This window comes from Rhyacophila brunnea, unplaced genomic scaffold (assembly GCF_057557595.1).
Source record: "Rhyacophila brunnea isolate RB1 unplaced genomic scaffold, BYU_Rbru_1.0 scaffold_10, whole genome shotgun sequence".
Classification (NCBI taxonomy): Eukaryota; Metazoa; Arthropoda; class Insecta; order Trichoptera; family Rhyacophilidae; genus Rhyacophila; species Rhyacophila brunnea.
This window is the reverse complement of record NW_028232752.1, coordinates 45309503-45319502: the sequence shown is the minus strand read 5'-3', so window position 1 is coordinate 45319502 and position 10000 is coordinate 45309503. Positions and strand designations below refer to the sequence as shown.

The 10000-nt window shown below is 47.0% G+C and overlaps 3 non-coding genes across 3 annotated transcripts in view; all 3 read right to left on the bottom strand.

Annotated features, from left to right (window-relative positions):
- Positions 1-1474, bottom strand: part of LOC147079316 (large subunit ribosomal RNA) — a 4110-nt gene extending 2636 nt beyond the window's left edge. The window contains exon 1 of the ribosomal RNA XR_015071727.1: positions 1-1474. This exon is cut by the window's left edge and continues 2636 nt beyond it. This is a non-coding gene — a ribosomal RNA (large subunit ribosomal RNA).
- A 398-nt stretch (positions 1475-1872) lies between these two features.
- Positions 1873-2034, bottom strand: LOC147079315 (5.8S ribosomal RNA). The gene has a single exon (XR_015071676.1). It is a non-coding gene; the product is annotated as a 5.8S ribosomal RNA (ribosomal RNA).
- Positions 2035-2186: 152 nt separating this feature from the next.
- Positions 2187-4130, bottom strand: LOC147079314 (small subunit ribosomal RNA). Its single transcript, XR_015071711.1, has one exon. It is a non-coding gene; the product is annotated as a small subunit ribosomal RNA (ribosomal RNA).
- Positions 4131-10000: the final 5870 nt, after the last annotated feature.

The window sequence follows — 10000 nt, the reverse complement described above, 5'->3', positions numbered from 1 at the left end:
CCACTTGGCACTCCCATCCGAGCTCCGACTTCATCTTCGAGCAAGACGGAGATCTCACCCATTTAAAGTTTGAGAATAGGTTGAGGCCGTTTCGGCCCCAATGCCTCTAATCATTCGCTTTACCGGATGAGACTGTGTGAATGTAGCGCGCCCGCGAGGGGCGCGAACATATTTCTCGAGCGCCAGCTATCCTGAGGGAAACTTCGGATGGAACCAGCTATTAGATAGTTCGATTAGTCTTTCGCCCCTATACCCAGTTCCGACGATCGATTTGCACGTCAGAATCGCTTCGGTCCTCCATCAGGGTTTCCCCTGACTTCGACCTGACCAGGCATAGTTCACCATCTTTCGGGTCCCAGCGTGTACGCTCTCAGTGCGTCTCGATAATAACAACGGTGGCTTTTTCGAAACGCCTCGGGAATGCGGCGGGACCGCGGAAACGGTCCGCGCATCTTCCCTCCGGCGCGACCGAGGCCGCGCCTTTCACTTTCATTGCGCCTCTGGGTTTAGTGTAAAAAAATCCCAATGACTCGCGCACATGCTAGACTCCTTGGTCCGTGTTTCAAGACGGGTCCTGTGAGTGCCCAAAACAAACCCACCGCCGACCGGGACGCGTCCCGTCCGAGAGCGCGCCGCTAACCACGACGGCCGACGCGCGACACCCGCGGCGCACGAGGCGCCGGGGGCCGCACGAAGGTCGCCGCTGCGGCGCGACGGACGACCGGCCGAAGCCGGGCGGACGCGAACCTCGTTCTCTACCGTCGCGTGCGGCGGCCGTGGACGCCGCGGCTCCGCCCCTCGTCGAGGGACGGGACAACCGCACGGCGCATTCGACCGCAGCGCGACGGGTCGCGGTGTTATACTGAGGGAGAAGTGCACGCACTCCGGGGGCCCGTCGGCGAACCCGCGCCCCCCCCTGCCGGCGCACCCGCGAAGGCGCGTCGGCAGAGGGTGAGCGGCGAGACGCGGACCCCGGCGGAAGAGCGATGAATCTCCCCGTTCGCTCGTTTGAGTTCCACAGGTTTACCCCTGAACGGTTTCACGTACTCTTGAACTCTCTCTTCAAAGTTCTTTTCAACTTTCCCTCACGGTACTTGTTCGCTATCGGTCTCGTGGTAGTATTTAGCCTTAGATGGAGTCTACCACCCGCTTAGGGCTGCACTCTCAAGCAACCCGACTCTGGGGAGAGAGACCGTCGCGGCCGGCTACCGTCACCACGGGCCTGGCACCCTCTACGGGTAAACGGCCCCGTTCAAGATGAACTTGGACTGGCAGCCGTGACTAATGACCGCGCGTGTATGTATAATTCTCCTCCCGAACGCTACATTTCCCGGCGGCCCGCCGGGGCCGCAGGATTCAGCGCTGGGCTCTTCCCGTTTCGCTCGCCGCTACTCGGGGAATCCTCGTTAGTTTCTTTTCCTCCGCTTACTGATATGCTTAAGTTCGGCGGGTGATCTCTCCTGATTTGAGGTCGACAAACAGTTTGCGTGCAAAATGACGCATGCGAGCGCTCAGACTCACGCGCGGCGACGCCTTTTACGGGTTGTGTGCGTGTGTGCGCAGCGGCTTTTGCAAGTCACCGCGCTCACGCCACGTTCCAGTGCGTGCGCGCGAAGCGAGCGCCCGATGCGAGCGCACTGAGGCGCTACATTCGCACAGGGCGCGCCCGACAACAGGCGTCGATAAATATTTGACCGGACGCCCGGAAGGACGGGTGGGTGGCGGAGGCGTGCGTGTGCACGCGACCTATCCCCCCCCCCCGCCGACCTGGCGACGCCGGCAACTGCTCGCGAACAGCCACACACACACACACACACAAGTGTGTGTGTGTGTGTTATATGACCGTTCGCAGTCTGGTGTTTCTGGTGTACGCGACCCTCAAACAGGAGTGGTCCGTCGACAAACTACGTCTTGCTCGGACCGCAATGTGCGTTCGAAATGTCGATGCTCATGTGTCCTGCAGTTCACACTCTGACGCGCATTTAGCTGCGTTCTTCATCGACCCACGAGCCGAGTGATCCGCCGTTCAGGGTAATCTAGTGATTACATATTGTTGTTGTTATATTGTTTCGTTTTCGGCATATTATATATTTCATAATGCACATGCGAGATGTGCAAAATAAATTTATATAAAAAAAAAAAATTACACGTTACGCGTACACGCGCACATGTTCGTTTCGCACAGGAAATGATCCTTCCGCAGGTTCACCTACGGAAACCTTGTTACGACTTTTACTTCCTCTAAATGATCAAATTCGGTCAAACTTTCCGGCGCGTCAGAGGCCCACGAGGAGCTTCCGCGCGCCAGTCCGAAGACCTCACCAAATCATCCATCGGTAGTAGCGACGGGCGGTGTGTACAAAGGGCAGGGACGCAATCAACGCGAGCTGGTGACTCGCTTTTACTAGGAATTCCTCGTTCATGGGGGAGAATTGCAAACCCCAATCCCTATCACGAAGGGGTTTCATCGGGTTACCCGGGCCGTTAAGCCAAGGAGGACACGCTGATCCCTTCAGTGTAGCGCGCGTGCGGCCCAGGACATCTAAGGGCATCACAGACCTGCTATTGCTCAATCTCGTGCGGCTATATATACCGCCGGTCCCTCTAAGAAGATTTTCATTGTACGCCGGTAGTGAAGACCGCGACGCGCCCGCGCCTCCGACGCAGAACGCCAAAGGACACGGACGCGCGCGGACCCTCGTGATACCGGTTGTACGTCTATTTAATAGGCTAGAGTTACGTTCGTTACCGGAATTAACCTGACAAATCGCTCCACCAACTAAGAGCGGCCATGCACCACCACCCACCGAATCGAGAAAGAGCTGTTAATCCGTCAATCCTTCCAGTGTCCGGGCCTGGTGAGTTTTCCCGTGTTGAGTCGAATTAAGCCGCAGGCTCCACTCCTGGTGGTGCCCTTCCGTCAATTCCTTTAAGTTTCAGCTTTGCAACCATACTCCCCCCGGAGCCCGAAAGCTTTGGTTTCCCGGGAGCTGCCCACCGGGTTAAAATAATGAAACTTCGGCGGATCGCTGGCTGGCATCATTTATGGTTAGAACTACAGCGGTATCTAATCGCCTTCGAACCTCTAACTTTCGTTCTTGATTAATGAAAACACCTTTGGCAAATGCTTTCGCTTTAGTCCGTCTTGCGACGATCCAAGAATTTCACCTCTAACGTCGCAATACGAATGCCCCCAGTTGTCCCTATTAATCATTACCTCTGGTATCAGAAAGCCAACAAAACAGAACCGAGGTCCTATTCTATTATTCCATGCGTACAATATTCAGGCAAAACTTAGCCCGCTTTGAGCACTCTAATTTGTTCAAAGTAAACAGCCGCGACGGCCCGCCTCGGCGAACGGCCGACCTTGCGGCCGACCGACGCCGGATGGCGAAGGACGCACCGGCGAGAAGCCCCGCAGACGTGCCTGTCGTACCGCAGTCGGTAGACCGACACCGCAGGACACAATTTCAACTACGAGCTTTTTAACCGCAACAACTTTAGTATATGCTATTGGAGCTGGAATTACCGCGGCTGCTGGCACCAGACTTGCCCTCCAATGGATCCTCGTTAAAGGATTTAAAGTGTAATCATTCCGATCACGAGGCCTCGGACGAGTCCCGTATCGTTATTTTTCGTCACTACCTCCCCGTGCCGGGAGTGGGTAATTTGCGCGCCTGCTGCCTTCCGTGGATGTGGTAGCCGTTTCTCAGGCTCCCTCTCCGGAATCGAACCCTGATTCCCCGTTACCCGTGACAACCATGGTAGTCGCATAAACTACCATCGACAGTTGATAAGGCAGACATTTGAAAGATGCGTCGCCGGTGCTAGACCGTGCGATCAGCTCAAAGTTATCTAGAGTCATCTCGAAGAGCGACGGACGACGCGAGCGCCGACCGCCGATTGGTTTTTGATCTAATAAAAGCATTCCTCACGTTCCCGTTCAGAATTACGTTTGCATGTATTAGCTCTAGAATTGCCACAGTTATCCAAGTAACTGTGTACGATCTAAGGAACCAAAACTGATATATTGAGCCATTCGCGGTTTCACCTTAATTAGGCTCATACTGAGACTTGCATGGCTTAGTCTTTGAGACAAGCATATGATTACTGGCAGGATCAACCAGGGAGCTGCTCTGCGAGGCCGCGGGCGCGCGCGCACTGGGCGCGCCGACACCCGCGATCCACACGTCACACGCGAACGCGCACCGGAGTCACCCGGCGGGCGACGCTGGCTCTCTCTTTCGATTTTTAACGTGCCGACGCACGAGATACAACGGATTGTATGCATACATACGCACAGAGCACGAGATCGTGCTCCGCGTTTCTCAATTTCCCATCGTAAAACGTGCACACCGAAAACGCACGCCGTCGGCGCGGTAAACGGAGCGACGGAGGCTGAAACGCCGTCCGCCGTCACTCGACAGGATGATTCTGCTAGCGCGGAACTCCAGAGTGATGCGATCGCATAGGCCGCGGCGACGAAATATAATCGCACGCCGGGTGAGTGTCTCGTCTCGCAAATGTACCGCCGACGCGGCCGAATGGCCGCCGCAGTTTGCGAACGCCGTGAAGGAAGTCTTGTCAAAGACGACAACCCACTGCTATACATACGATGGATGAGGGGAGAGACCCAGACGACAACAACAACGAATACGGACACGGCAATGTTGGGTAGCGCAATAATCCGTCGCCATTATTTTATCGTACAGTTCTCTCCTGCGTACATTTTCCCTCACACATTATAGTGTAAACGCGGCGCACTACCGGCCGCGTAACCGAAATAACACTACAAAAGGCGAAGGTGACGATTCTCTTTAGGTTTAATCTTTCATTTGAAATTTCGAATTGCGAATTGCGAATATATATTTTGGTAATTTGGATAATTTTTTTTTTTTAATTTCAATTTTTTTTTTTTTTTTTTTTTTTTTTCATCCATCATTATGAATGATATAAAACCATTGAAATAAATATCATTATGAGAACGTTATATTACGCTCGCCACCGAACGGTCGAGGGTGGGCTGAAATGCCGATACGACGCAAATATAGCTTGCCAGGCGGACGCGGTCTCGTACTTCGTCTCGTACGGTCTCGTCTCGGTCTCGTACTTCGTTCGCAAACCGTCAAGAGTGCCAAACAAAATGTAGCATAGCATTGATAAAGCGCCGCACTACCGACCGCGTGACCGAAATATCACTACAAAAGGCGAAATTGACGATTCTCTTTAGGTTTAATCTTTCATTTGAAATTTCAAATTGCGAATTGCGAATATATATTTTGGTAATTTGTTTGGTTAAATTTTTTTTTTTAAATTTCTAATTTTTTTTTCCATCATGATAAGATATGATGTATGAAAAAAAAAATTAGGTTATATTATGTTAGGTTAGGTTAGGTTAGGTTAGGTTAGGTTAGTTTAGGTTAGATTAGGTTAGTTGAGGTTAGGTTAGTTTTTGTTTAGGTTAGGTTAGGTAAGGTTAGATTAGGTAAGGTTAGGTTAGGTTTAGCTTAGGTTAGGTTGTGTTAGGTAAGGTAAGGTTATGTTAGGTTATGTTAGGTTAGGTTAGGTGAGGTGAGGTTAGGTCAGGTTAGCGAAAGAACGTAGTCGACGAGAGCGCCGCTTTAAGCGAGCCATGGGCCCTCCTGGCTAGCTAAATCTGCGTCCCGCCGGCATCGTCTACTTGACATGCCGGAGGGACGCAGATTTAGCTAGCCAGGAGGGCCCATGTCTCGCTAAAAGCTGCGCTCTCGTCGACTACGTCCGTTCGCTGACCTGACCTAACCTCACCTCACCTAACCTAACCTAACATAACCTTACCTAACCTAACACAACCTAACCTAAACTAAACCTAACCTAACCTTACCTAATCTAACCTTACCTAACCTTACCTAAACAAAAACTAACCTAACCTAACCTAAACAAAAACTAACCTAACCTAACTTAAACTAACCTAACCTAACCTAAACTAACCTAAACAAAAACTAACCTAACCTAAGCAAAAACTAACCTAAACAAAAACAAACCTAACCTAAACAAAAACTAACCTAACCTATCCTAAACAAAAACTAACCTAACCTAACCTAATCATACCTAACGTGACCTAACCTAACCTAAACTAACCAATTTTTTTTTTCATACATCATTTATTATTATGATGAATACCATAAAAAAATATCAATATCATATCGTTATAGGGCATAAACGTGATCAACGAGCGTGTCACTGATCATTTTAAATGCGCCCGATACGCCTCACCTGAAAGAATATTTCATTGTCTTCATTTCGACGTTCAACATAGGAATAGGTAAGTAAAGCGCGAGGGCGAGTTCTAGCGGTAAAATTTGATGTTAAAATAATTTTTCATTATTTTTCATCCAACATATATTATTATGATAGATATCATATACCGTTGACATGTCGATAACATAATATCGTCATAATACGCACGCCGCCGAACGCGGCGAGAGTCGGACGTGAAGTGCACGATGCACGACGATTAAGCTCGCCAGGCGGGCCACGTGTCGCGCTCTAAGCGGCCCTCTCGTGCGTCGTCGACGGCCGAAACGGCGATGTCTCGCTTTAAACGGCGCTCTCGTCGACGACGTTCGTTCGCAGACCTAACCTAACCTAAACTAACCTAACCTAACCCAAACACAAAAACTAACCTAACCTAACCTAACCTTACCTAACCTAACCTAAGCTAATTTAAATAAAAAAAAAAAAAATCTTTTTTTTTACATCCATCATATTATTAACATTATATATATATAACGAAGAATTAAAAAAAAAAAAAAAAAAAAAAAAAAAAAAATTAAAATAAACCTTACCTAACCTTACCTAACCTAACCTAAGCTAATTAAAATAAAAAAAAAAAAATCTTTTTTTTTACATCCATCATATTATATTATTATGAAATATCAATATTATATCGTCATAAGGCATGAACGTAATCGTAAGATAATTTCATTGTCTAGTTCTAGCGGTATAATTTGATGTTGAAATAATTTTTCATTTCTTTTCATTCATCATACATTATTATGATAGGTATAATATACCATTGACATAACGATAATATAATGTCGTTTAAATACGCACGAACCGGCGAGAGTGGGACGTGTGAAGTGCACGATGCCGGCGGGACTCAGATTTAGCTGGCCAGGCGGGCCCGTGTCACGCTTTAAGCGGCGCTCTCGTCCGTCGTCGACGGCCGAAGCAGCGACCTCGTCGTCGAAGGATGTCTCGCTTTAAACGGCGCTCTCGTCGACGACGTTCGTTCGCCAACTTAACCCAACCTAACCTTACATAAACCTAACCTGACCTAACCTAACCATATTATCGTCATAATACGCACGCCGCCGAACCGGCGAGAGTCGGACGTGAAGTGCACGATGCACGACGATTTAGCTCGCCAGGCGGGCCACGTGTCGCGCTCTCGTGCGTCGTCGATGCATGTCTCGCTTTAAGCCGCGGTCTCGTACTTCGTTCGCAAACCGTCAAGAGTGCCAAACAAAATGTAGCATAGTATTGATAAAGCGCCGTACTGTTAATAATGTAAATGAAATATGAACAATGTAATAGTGAAGTAATAACCCTCGTACGAAAAACCAAGGAATTCAATAAAAGCAGAAATAAAAAAAATTTAAATAAACCTCACCTAACCTTATCTAACCTAAACCCTATCTAATTTAAATTGAAAAAAAAAAAACATTTTTTTTTCATCCATCATACAATATTATGATAGATATCATATATCGATAACATATTATCGTCATAATACGCACGCCGCCGAACCGGCGAGAGGCGGACGTGAAGTGCACGATGCACGACGATTTAGCTCGCCAGGCGGGCCACGTGTCGCGCTCTCGTGCGTCGTCGATGCATGTCTCGCTTTAAGCCGCGGTCTCGTACTTCGTTCGCAAACCGTCAAGAGTGCCAAACAAAATGTAGCATAGCATTGATAAAGCGCCGTACTACCGACCGCGTGACCGAAATATCACTACAAAAGGCAAAATTGACGATTCTCTTTGGGTTTAATCTTTCATTTGAAATTTCGAATTGCGAATTGCGAATATATATTTTGGTAATTTGTTTGGTTAATTTTTTTTTTTTAAATTTCTAATTTTTTTTTCCATCATGATAAGATATGATGTATGAAAAAAAAAATTAGGTAATATTATGTTAGGTTAGGTTAGGTTAGGTTAGGTTAGGTTAGGTTAGGTTAGGTTAGGTTAGTTTAGGTTAGATTAGGTTAGTTTAGGTTAGGTTAGTTTTTGTTTAGGTTAGGTTAGGTAAGGTTAGATTAGGTAAGGTTAGGTTAGGTTAGGTTTAGTTTAGGTTAGGTTGTGTTAGGTAAGGTAAGGTTATGTTAGGTTATGTTAGGTTAGGTTAGGTGAGGTGAGGTTAGGTCAGGTTAGCGATCGAACGTAGTCGACGAGAGCGCCGCTTTAAGCGAGCCATGGGCCCTCCTGGCTAGCTAAATCTGCGTCCCGCCGGCATCGTCTACTTGACATGCCGGAGGGACGCAGATTTAGCTAGCCAGGAGGGCCCATGTCTCGCTAAAAGCTGCGCTCTCGTCGACTACGTCCGTTCGCTGACCTGACCTAACCTCACCTCACCTAACCTAACCTAACATAACCTAACATAACCTTACCTAACCTAACACAACCTAACCTAAACTAAACCTAACCTAACCTTACCTAATCTAACCTTACCTAACCTTACCTAAACAAAAACTAACCTAACCTAACCTAAACAAAAACTAACCTAACCTAACTTAAACTAACCTAACCTAACCTAAACTAACCTAAACAAAAACTAACCTAACCTAAGCAAAAACTAACCTAAACAAAAACAAACCTAACCTAAACAAAAACTAACCTAACCTATCCTAAACAAAAACTAACCTAACCTAACCTAATCATACCTAACGTGACCTAACCTAACCTAAACTAACCAATTTTTTTTTTCATACATCATTTATTATTATGATGAATACCATAAAAAAATATCAATATCATATCGTTATAGGGCATAAACGTGATCAACGAGCGTGTCACTGATCATTTTAAATGCGCCCGATACGCCTCACCTGAAAGAATATTTCATTGTCTTCATTTCGACGTTCAACATAGGAATAGGTAAGTAAAGCGCGAGGGCGAGTTCTAGCGGTAAAATTTGATGTTAAAATAATTTTTCATTATTTTTCATCCAACATATATTATTATGATAGATATCATATACCGTTGACATGTCGATAACATAATATCGTCATAATACGCACGCCGCCGAACGCGGCGAGAGTCGGACGTGAAGTGCACGATGCACGACGATTTAGCTCGCCAGGCGGGCCACGTGTCGCGCTCTAAGCGGCCCTCTCGTGCGTCGTCGACGGCCGAAACGGCGATGTCTCGCTTTAAACGGCGCTCTCGTCGACGACGTTCGTTCGCCAACTAAACCCAACCTAACCTTACATAAACCTAACCTGACCTAACCTAACCTAACCTAACCTAACCTAACCAAACCTAACCTAACCTAACCTAACCTAACCTAACCTAACCTAACCTAACCTAACCTTACCTAACCTAACCTAAGCTAGTTTAAATTAAAAAAAAAAATCTTTTTTTTTACATCCATCATATTATTAACATTATATATATAACGAAGAATTAAAAAAAAAAAAAAAAAAAAAATTAAAATAAACCTTACCTAACCTAACCTAAGCTAATTTAAATAAATAAAAAAAAAATCTTTTTTTTTTACATCCATCATATTATATTATTATGAAATATCAATATTATATCGTCATAAGGCATGAACGTAATCGTAAGATAATTAAATTTCATTGTCTTCATTTCGACGAGTGGGACGTGTGAAGTGCACGATGCCGGCGGGACTCAGATTTAGCTGGCCAGGCGGGCCCGTGTCACGCTTTAAGCGGCGCTCTCGTCCGTCGTCGACGGCCGAAGCAGCGACCTCGTCGTCGACGACGGATGTCTCGCTT